This window comes from Ostrea edulis, chromosome 5 (genome assembly GCF_947568905.1).
Source record: "Ostrea edulis chromosome 5, xbOstEdul1.1, whole genome shotgun sequence".
NCBI lineage: Eukaryota > Metazoa > Mollusca > Bivalvia > Ostreida > Ostreidae > Ostrea > Ostrea edulis.
In genome coordinates, this window is record NC_079168.1 from 18399716 (window position 1) to 18411076 (window position 11361).

Sequence of the window (11361 nt, forward strand, 5' to 3'; positions counted from 1 at the left end):
ACAGACTAACAGGGACCTCTGTTCTAGATAATCTGTTCTATACAGACTAACAGGGACCTCTGTTCTAGACAATCTGTTCTATACAGACTAACAGGGACCTCTGTTCCTAGATAATCTGTTCTATACAGACTAACAGGGACCTCTGTTCTAGATAATCTGTTCTATACAGACTAACAGGGACCTCTGTTCCTAGATAATCTGTTCTATACAGACTAACAGGGACCTCTGTTCTAGATAATCTGTTCTATACAGACTAACAGGGACCTCTGTTCTAGATAATCTGTTCTATACAGACTAACAGGGACCTCTGTTCCTAGATAATCTGTTCTATACAGACTAACAGGGACCTCTGTTCTAGATAATCTGTTCTATACAGACTAACAGGGACCTCTTTTCCTAGATAATCTGTTCTATACAGACTAACAGGGACCTAGATAATCTGTTCTATACAGACTAACAGGGACATCTCTTCCTAGATGCATGATTTGCTCTACAGACTAAAGGGGACCTTTCTTCCTGGATTTTCTGCTCTGTACAGGCTCATAGGGACGTCTGTTCCTGGATAATCTGTTTTACAGATTAACAGGGACCTCTGTTCCTAGATAGTTTACTCTACAGACTAAGAGGGACCTCTGTTCTTAGACAATTTGCTCTACAGACTAACAGAAATCTCTTAATTTTGGCTCGGCTGAATATTTGGGCTGACACCTTTATCAGTGAAGACATCAGTCTAAATATATAGCAGAGCCAAACCTGTGATTAGGAACCTGTTCCTAGGTAATCTGATCTACAGACTGATAATTTGCTCCACAGGCTAACAGGGATTTCTGTTTCTGATTATCTGCTATACAGACTAGGGAACCTCTGCTACTGGATAATGCAATCTATAGACCAACAGGAACTTCTTCCTAATTAATCTGCTCTATAGGGAACCACTGTTACTGGAGAAACTACCATGAAGACAAATGAGAACTTTTATTTCTATAGACTAACAGGGACATCTATTCACAAATAATTTGCTAAACAAACATGAACCTCTGTTCCTGAATAGTCTGCTCTACAACAGACGAACAGGGATTTTATCCTGAAATTTTGTTCGGGGATAATCTACTCTACGCACTAACAGAAATCTATGTTATAGGACTATCTGCAATGCAGACTAAAACAAACCTCTGTTCCTAGATTATCTGCTATATAGACTAACACAAACCTCTGTTCCTAGATTATCTGCTATATAGACTAAAACAAACCTCTGTTCCTAGATTATCTGCTATATAGACTAACAGGAACCTCTGTTCCTAGATTATCTGCTATATAGACTAACACAACCCTCTGTTCCTAGATTATCTGCTATATAGACTAACACAAACCTCTGTTCCTAGATTATCTGCTATATAGACTAACACAAACCTCTGTTCCTAGATTATCTGCTATATAGACTAACAGAAACCTATCCTACTGGATAACATACTCTGAAGACTAACAGGAACTTCTGCACCTAGTTAACCTACTATACACCTAACAGGAACTTCTGCACCTAGTTAATCTACTATACACCTAACAGGAACTTCTCCACCTAGTTAACCTACTATACACCTAACAGGAACTCCTGCTCCTAGTTAACCTACTATACACCTAACAGGAACTCCTGCTCCTAGTTAACCTACTATACACCTAACAGGAACTCCTGCACCTAGTTAATCTACTATACACCTAACAGGAACCTCTGCTCCTAGTTAACCTACTATACACCTAACAGGAACCTCTGCTCCTAGTTAACCTACTATACACCTAACAGGAACTCCTGCTCCTAGTTAACCTACTATACACCTAACAGGAACTCCTGCACCTAGTTAATCTACTATACACCTAACAGGAACTCCTGCACCTAGTTAACCTACTATACACCTAACAGGAACTCCTGCTCCTAGTTAACCTACTATACACCTAACAGGAACTCCTGCTCCTAGTTAACCTACTATACACCTAACAGGAACTCCTGCACCTAGTTAATCTACTATACACCTAACAGGAACCTCTGCTCCTAGTTAATCTACTATACACCTAACAGGAACCTCTGCTCCTAGTTAACCTACTATACACCTAACAGGAACTCCTGCACCTAGTTAACCTACTATACACCTAACAGGAACTCCTGCTCCTAGTTAACCTACTATACACTTAACAGGAACTCCTGCACCTAGTTAACCTACTATACACCTAACAGAAACTTCTGCTCCTAGTTAACCTACTCTACACCTAACAGGAACTTCTGTGTTCCTGCCTCTAAGATAATAATACACAAAAGAAGCACATTCACTGTACAGAACAATATGCTCACTATGATATACTGGTATTGTATTTCAGGGTTTTTTCCAACCTTTTAAAACATGAAATTTTTGAGTGGGTGTGCTTTTAGATAATATTTGTCATTAGTGCATGGAAATTGTTGAAAGACAATAATGCATAATGAAAATGTTCACATTGAATCAAGCTCTGATCTAGAAGTTTTGCCTGTCTGGGTTCCTATATTTCAGAGCAGGAAAGTTTTGGGGATTACCATATTGGTCTGTCCCACTATTTTTTCTCAGAGTATAACTTTATGATTCTATTAAAAATTTGGCATTTTATCTCCTGATTACTTTCCATTTGAAAAAAAAAGATAAATACAGCAAGGCTTGTTAATTCATCTGTCATGAACTTCAGGAACTATTTTCCAATTCATTTCATAATTCTAAGTTTACAATAAAGAATTTATTCTTCTTGTGACTATGATAATGCACTTACATGTAAATCTCAGTGTTTAGGGGGGGGGGGGGGGGGGGGGGGGGGGCAACAGAATATAACATCAAGAAAATGCTTCTGTTTAAGCTAAATTCATATGAGTGTTACTGTATAATGCCAAATAAAACAAAAGGCCCAAGAGCCACACTCGCTCACCTGAGTTACCTTGGCCCATAATTAAAGATTTTCCTTATATATTTGCAAGTAAAACTTTTAAAAGATTTTTACAAACTTAAATATGCACTGTGTCAGGAAGCTTTCATGTAAATGTAAGTTTTTAAAGATTTTCCCTATAATATTTGTATGCATTTTTTTTTATTATCTTCCCTTTGTAAGGGGCATGGTTCTTCATTTGAACAAATTTTAATCCCCTTCACCCTAGGATACTTTGTGCCAAATTTGGTTGAAATTGGCCCAGTGGTTCTGGAGAAGATTTTTAAAAGTTGTCAATTGCATATTCACTATTTTGCTATTATCTCCCCTTGGAAAAGGGCATGGCCCTTCATTTAAGGAAACTTGAATCCCCTTAACCCAAGGATGCTTTGTGCCAAGTTTGGTTGAAATTGGCCCAGTGGTTCCCTGCCCTTACAGAAATGAGATGTACCCGAAAGGTACCCAAAATGTATCTGTAAGGTACCCGAAGCAACTTTTTCCTTGAAAAATGTACCCAAAAAGTACCCGCAAAAAACTTAGCCATTTTTCGACAGTACCCAGAACGTACCCGACTATTGTAAAAAGTACCCAAAATGTACCCAGATTAAAAATTGAAAAGTTAAAATGTACCTGAAATGTACCCAACAGAAAAATATAAATGTTCAAATGTACCCGAATTGTACCCAGGGTATCAATTAAGGAAGTTAAAATGTATTCGATATGTACCCACTTTAAAGTTACTAAGTTGAAATGTACCCGAAATGTACCCAACAAAAAATATTAATGTTGAAATGTTTACCAGAAATGTACCCTGGGTAAATTAAAAAGTTAAATTGTACCCGTAATGTACCAACTTTAAATGTGACTATTGAAAATGTACCCGAAATGTACCCATTTAAATAAACCTTGTCATTTCACAACAGATACAAATAATATGAAAATAAACATTAAACAATTTCACAACTGATTTTGAAATAAGAAAGCTTTTATAGTGAATTGTACCAGCATTATGTACCCAACTTCAATCTGGCGTGTTTTTTTTTTTATTGATGTATGTATGTTGTAGACATTTTTTGTTTAAAAATATATATATATATATTTATATATATATATGAAATAGTGCAAATCCTGTTGATGTTAATGAATTTTAATTTATCTATAAAAAGTTTTTTTTTGTTCTGCCATTAAGGTAGCTATAGTATTAAAGAAAATCTGAAGGATTACATGAAGGGATCCATCCCTAAACCTCTAAATGGAAAGCTATTTTCCATTTTTAAAAACATAACAATCAAAAATAAATAATAGTAGAGACCTAGTAGTAAGATATAGTCTTGAGAACTTGATAATGCTACATGATTGTTAGTCTGCAGCAATTTCATAAGAAAAAATTATCTGACAGTCACTGAATTTAATTATATATTTGGTAAACAATCTGTATATATCATGATAATACATACATATATGGATCTATCTGTATTTGATTTTTTTTTGGGGGGGGGGGAGTGGTTTTTTTTTTTTAATATTGATATACACTGTATGTCAAAAGATGTCCCTGCAGAAGGAAATTATTGAAGATCATCATATTATTTTTATAAACTAGTTAACTTATTAATTAATTAACCAATCAATTCAGAGCGGGTCTTCACAGTACTTGGCTCTAACAACCGTAAATTGAGATCGGGTTCCTGATAAAAAGCATCGGGTGTGCACTCCGAGTTCCCGCGTATAGTCAGCATGCAGACCATGCAGACGCCATTTTTATGATGTTGTGACCTACCGTAAACATTATGAACAGACAAAGAATAGCCTTCAACAGGGACCCGAGGGAGTTCGTGGTGTTATCCTGAAGAGACTCCCAACCATTAAGTAAGTGATTTACACACTAGTGTATTTTGTAGATTCTTTGACTTCATGCCAGTCATGATCACTGATAATCCGAAATTCCTCCGATTCTTATCCCTTTCACATTTGTGTCTGATGATCTTCACTGCACATAGCATATAAAGAAAGCAAGGGTAACAGTCAGAGGTATCTTGAATTATGTAACTCATGTGTCTTTTGTAAAGTAGGACAATGAAATTCACTAACTAGTCTAAATGTAGTTAGAATAATCTAACTGTGTCTCGGGACAGGCCCTCACCACAGTTAGAATACCTCCCATATACCCGTAATGTAGCAGAAAATTGCGGAATCGCTCCAAAACGATTTTAAACTTATCAAAGAATAAACGCGTACATTTAAAGTTAAATTTATATACAACTAACCTCATTGGTAATTTGTAAGTCCTTAACACTGTAAAAAATCGTATAATAATATTGTAAACTCAACACTTTGAAATGTCACTTTTCTCGATTCGAACTGACTGCCATTTTACCGGAAACTGCCATCGGAACACCCTGCTGCATGCTGTTTTCCAAAAACGAACGCTTACCTAATTTGCAAATAAGAACGGCCCAAGTGGGTCGTTAAGATAACTTTCCAAATGCATATGAGTGATGTGTTACATAATTTTAACGAAACATGCACTGTGTGCAATTTTCATTTTGCTACATTGCAGGTATATAGGACGCATTCTATCGTTAAATCGGGTCCGTAGGACATTATCATTTTAACGATAAAACATTCTATCTAGTCTAAATGCGTCTATTGTCGGACACTTACACGATTTTCATTTTCTACCCGGCACTTGATAACCCGCGATTTGCATCAACTAGATATCTACTCGCTAGACACAGCAATGCTATTTCATTTGTAACACCTCATAGTTTAACCACTCTTATTATGTACAAAGCAGGTCAAACTGAAATAACTTAAGTAACGTCGGCATTATGTTAAAATCAGCTCGATCCGCTCCTTTATTTTTATGTTGTCGCAATACGAGGAGCGGATCGAGGAGCTGGTTTTAATCAGATTGGTCCGAAGGAACAGTAAGAGTTATCAATTGACAAGTAAAAATTTAAGTTGATAGCACAAGTGACCAGTGATTAGAAATATTTATTTATGGTCCTGTAATTTGGTTATAGGAAGGTCTTTGGTATCCTTTGATTATTTACAATTTCATTTCTCTTTCAGAATATAATTCATGATGGATACAGAATTTATATGGTGTGACCACTGACCAGACTGGTTTTAATATGCCATTCTGAGAATTACACTATGCAGACCTGGATCAATGTTTATATAGTTCCAAAATGAGTTTACTCTGAATGACACTTCAGTTCATGCACATTTTAGGTAAGTCCAATGAGACTGCTAGGCCTATATGTATAGTGGATGGGAAGTCCATGACCCTGATATGTCTTAAATTTGTTTGACAGCAAGTCAAATTGGGATGACTTTAATTCCACTATCAGTTTCAAATCACTGATTTAATTTGCACAGATCATACAAACTGTTTCTATTAATTTTAAATAGATATATAACATGCCCACAAAATAATTGCATTATTATTTTTTTTAGAATGTACGTCATCAATGTTCTCCCAAAGGAAAGTGAGCAAAAACTTATCCAGAGAATCAACAGCACATTTTTGTGAAACTTTTTAAAATGCGCAGGTAATATTGCTGTTAAAATATTTTGTATCCTATGATCTGTAATAAAATATAAGTGGCATATTGATATAACTTTAACTTAGTTATAACTTTTCAACTAAAATGGGTAGGGATTTTATATTTGCCATTTTTATTCTTTGTGACAAGAAAATATTTTTTAATATATATACAAACTGTATATATAAGTACCTCATTAATGACCTTTTGACCTTTCTGATGGTACCAAATTTGATCTTCTGACCTTGACATGAATTTTGACCTACTTGTCTTGAAAAGCGTTAAGTTTGGGGGCATCCATGGTTCACATTCATGTCTTGTTGCTGTTAAGAATGATTATCTAGCACAACCATTTAATGCAAAGTTAGATAAGTTAAAATATTTTCATTGCAATCTTGGTATTGTATTGCATGTGGTAATCATTTATGATGAAAATGTTTTTTTTAATTTCTTTCATTTATGCACTTATTTACATGTATTTGTTAGATTTTAATCGAATTAATAATAAAGGAACAATATCCAAGAAAATATAATATATAAGTATATTTAATTTAGAAGGTTACAAGAGACTAAACGGGTGTAAAATAAAGATAATTTAAAGCGTCGAGTCAACTGAATTAAAGACAAAGAAAAGTGCAGTATAAACTACATTCGTATTGTGATTTGGTTTTATTATATTTCATTAAATGGGTTTTTTTTTTTTTATTTGCAGGAGAAATAGGATTACGAAGAAGAGAAGCTTTGTCATAATTTTTATAGTATGAATTAAATGCAATTTCTCATATATTAAGATTCTTCATTTTTTCAGGACACATGGTTGGTAATATTCATGAAAACTAGCAGAACTCCAGTACATTTGAAGTGTTAGTCAAGCATACTTTAGGAGAGGCAAGCAAAGTCTGGAAAATGCCATAAATGGTACCCGAAAAGTGCCTAAAATGGCACCCAGAGTGTACTTAAAATGGTACTTATGCTGTACCCGGAATGTACCCAAAACGTATCTAAAATGGCACCGGGTTTGTACCTAAAATTGTACCCGTAAAGTACCTATAGTGTACCTAAAATGTACCCAAAACGTACCTAAAATGGCACCGGGTTTGTACCTAAAATTGTACCCGTAAAGTACCTATAATGTACCTAAAATGTACCCAGTTTGTACCTAAAAACTGTCTAAATTGGTAACCGGATTTTACCAATAATGTACCTGAATAGTACCTAAAATAGTAGCAGAATTGTACCTAAAATGTACCAGAAAAGTTTCTGAAATGGTACCTGGATTGTACCTGAAAAGTACCTAAAATGTACCTGGATTGTATCAATAATGTACCCATAATATACCCTGAAAATGTATCAAAGAAATGTACCCAAAAGGTACCCCAAAATGGGAACAACAATGTTGACAAAATTATACCTAAAAGGTACCCCAAAAATTAAAACCTTAAAAAGTTGTACGGGAAAGAAAATGTACCCGAAAAAGTACCTGCCTCCAGCTAAAAATATTTTTAAAGTCCGGTTCCAAAAAGGGTAGACTTTTGGGTACCCTTTAGGTACATTCTGGGTACTTTTTAGTGTATCCGAAGCGTACCCAAAGTGTGTACCCAAAAATATTGTACCCAGAAGGTACCCTAAAAATTGATACTTGGAAAGTTGGAAATAATAAGGTACCCAAAAGGTACCCCGGAAAATTTTAACTTAGACAGTTGCATGGGAAAGAACAATGTACCCGAAAAAGTACCCGTCTGCAGCTAGAAATATTTTCAAAGTCCGGTTCCAAAAAGGGTAGACTTTTAGGTACATTCCAGGTACCTTTTGGGTACACTCCGGGTACTTTTAGGTGTACCTAAAGTGTACCCGTAAAGTACCCAAATTGTACCTGTAATGTATCCAAAATGTACCCAAAAGTGTACCCAACAAAGGTACCCAAAATGTATCTTTTTTCTGTAAGGGTGGAGAAGATTTTTAAAAGTTGTTGATGTATTTTCACTATTTTGCTATTATCTCCCCTTGGAAAGGAGCATGGCCCTTCATTTGAAGAAACTTGAATTTCCTTCACCCAAAGATATTTTGTACCTAGTTTGGTTGAAATTGGCCCAGTGGTTCTGGAGAAGATTTTTTAAAGTTGTAAAATGTATTGGAGAAGGGTGTGGCCCTTCATTTGAACAAAATTGACTCCCCTTGCCCCAATGGTGCTTTGTGCCAAGTTTGGTTGAAAATGTGAAAGTTTACAGACAGACGGACAAAGGGTGATCAGAAAATCTCACTTGAGCTTTCAGCATTGAGGTGAGCTAAAAAATGAAGACATCATAAAATTGGTGTTCATTCACTATATGATAGACTGAAACAGGCAGATACTGCAAACCAACATTTCCAAAAATTGTCCATCAAGTTATGATCCAATTCAAATCATTTGATGATACATTTAACACATATCTATACACATTTGAACAAATCATACTAAACATTAAAGGGGTATAGCGCATTTGCTGACGAAACAGCCGACTCAGAAATCTAAATGGAAAACACTGGTTTCCAATAATAGACTGGCGTGTTATATTTAAATATAAGGCTGACATTTTTTATGTTTCGTTAACCAGGATAAATAACTGCCGCAGTATAGCATTACTGACATTTATATGAGTCATTCTTTAATCAATAAACCATTTTCTTGTTTGCAATGATGTACAGTACAATATTTTCATAGGTACATTCATATTACACAACAACCCTTTTACATATGGCATTAATTAACTCAGTCTTTTTCTGACATAACTGCAGCACCTTTAATAGATTTCATCAGTTCAGTTGCCTTTGGTTGATAATTCAAGTGTTTAGTTTTGCCTAAATATCATATGACAGTTGCTACTTGAGTTTTTATATTTACTTTTGGAAGTCAAACTGCATGTATAACAGTTCTTTTCCTCCCTTGACCCATTTTTACTTATTACATGCTGTGCTGTACACTACAGTGATCTCGGAATAAATTCCCTTTCTTTAAGTCGTAACTTGCAAATATTAGGAGTTATGATGAAAATGACTAATATTTGTTATAATATGTCTCACATTTATAACACACACACACCCTCTCAAGAAAACGACCCCAAAAAATGAAAAGCAAAAAAAAAAAAGATTGGGAAAATCAATGTATGCACCCAGGGGTGCATGAGCCGAGTTGCATGGGATACATTCTAAAGTCAGGAATGATGTGGCATATTTATAATTGTGAAGAACTAATTCAGTTTTAAACTTTTCAAGTTACTGTCCAGAAACCATATTTGTCTGAAGTTTTCAATCTATTTTTGGTCACTGTGACCTTGACCTTTGACCTTTTTTCTCCAAAACCAATAGGGGCCTTGCTTTGCTGGTACCCAACAATATATCCAAGTTTCATTTGATTCAAATTAAAAATTTTCGAGTTATCCTCCGGAAACCAAAATTTTTGGGAATTTTAAATTTATTTTCGGTCACTGTGACCTTGACCTTTGACCTATTTTCTCCAAAATCAATAGGGGTCTTCCTTACCTGGTACATAACAATATCTTTAAGTATCATTTAATTCGGATTTAAACTTTCTGAATTATCATCCGGAAATCAAATATTTCTGAAATTTTCATTCTATATTTGGTCACTGTGACCTTGACCTTTCTTCTCCAAAATCAATAGAGGTCTTCCTTACCTAGTACCCAACAATATATCAAAGTTTCATTTGATTCGGATTTAAACTTTCTGAGTTATCATCCGGAAACCAAATTTTTCTGAAATTTTCATTCTATATTCGGTCACTGTGACCTTGACCTTTGACCTATTTTCTCCAAAATCAATAGGGGTCTTCCTTACCTGGTACCCAACAATATATCCAAGTTTCATTTGATTAGATTGTAAACTTCTTGAGTTATCATCCGGAAACCAATTGTTGACGCCCAACCGCCCACATCACCAAACCAATAGCCGAGTTCAACTTCGTTGCAACTCGGCTAAAAATATTGGACTTGAACTCGGAATGTATGGTTTAAGTGTAAGATTACCGAGCACCTAAACCACTAGGCCACCCAGGCATGTAAGTTTAAAGGTTTAACGTTTGACAGGCTACTAAATCTCAAGGTAAATTTTGAGAACGATTTATTCATATTTTATCCATTTTCAACAAGGCCACCTTAAACCAAATTTCCTCAAATGGACTTATGTACAAACTTACTCAAGTAAAACAATTTCAGTGTTTTATTTCTGATTTAGGGTGGCCTTTTGCAACAGTTTGCAAATTTTTATGCCCATTACGTTACATCTACTATATACTCTATATAATCACGGTGATGTTTATGCTTATCAAATAAAGATACTATTAACATAAAGATATCTGTATTAAGTAATTTGGGTTAACACAAGTATAAACTGACATTGTATAGTAGAATATTTGCAAAAAATTATATTCAAGAAAAAAGTATTTGTGCAGGCGAAATTGCATACCAAGTGGGCTATACTCCTATTGTATAATTTTTATGCTCCCCGAAAAATTCCGGGGCAGCATAGAGTTCCCTTGAGGCAAGAACTTTTGGACCAAGATCTTTCAAGGTCATTTTGGAAAGGTCAAGGTCACTCAGAACATATATAAAAGTTCTGTAAATCAACAGTTTTTGATATAAAAGTTCCCATCACCTGAACCTTTCATCAGAAACTGAGCAGGAACATAAGACAATATGAACTGCACTTTGTGCATCGAGGAAAAATATGGTGAAAATATTCAACATCGATGTGACAGTGTTGTGCATGATACAAAAATAATGACTTGTGTTGAAGTACCAGTAGGGAAGTGAACATAGCCTTGTACATGAAAAAAGCTATAAAACACTCCTCTTTGATCCACTATAAATTGTAGGGAAAT

At 35.0% G+C, this 11361-nt stretch overlaps 1 long non-coding RNA gene across 1 annotated transcript; it reads left to right on the top strand.

Annotated features, from left to right (window-relative positions):
* Positions 1 to 4442: 4442 nt before the first annotated feature.
* On the top strand, positions 4443 to 7269 carry LOC125652484 (uncharacterized). The gene is made up of 4 exons (XR_007361592.2): positions 4443 to 4803; positions 6010 to 6171; positions 6397 to 6491; positions 7198 to 7269. It is a non-coding gene; the product is annotated as an uncharacterized LOC125652484 (long non-coding RNA).
* Positions 7270 to 11361: the final 4092 nt, after the last annotated feature.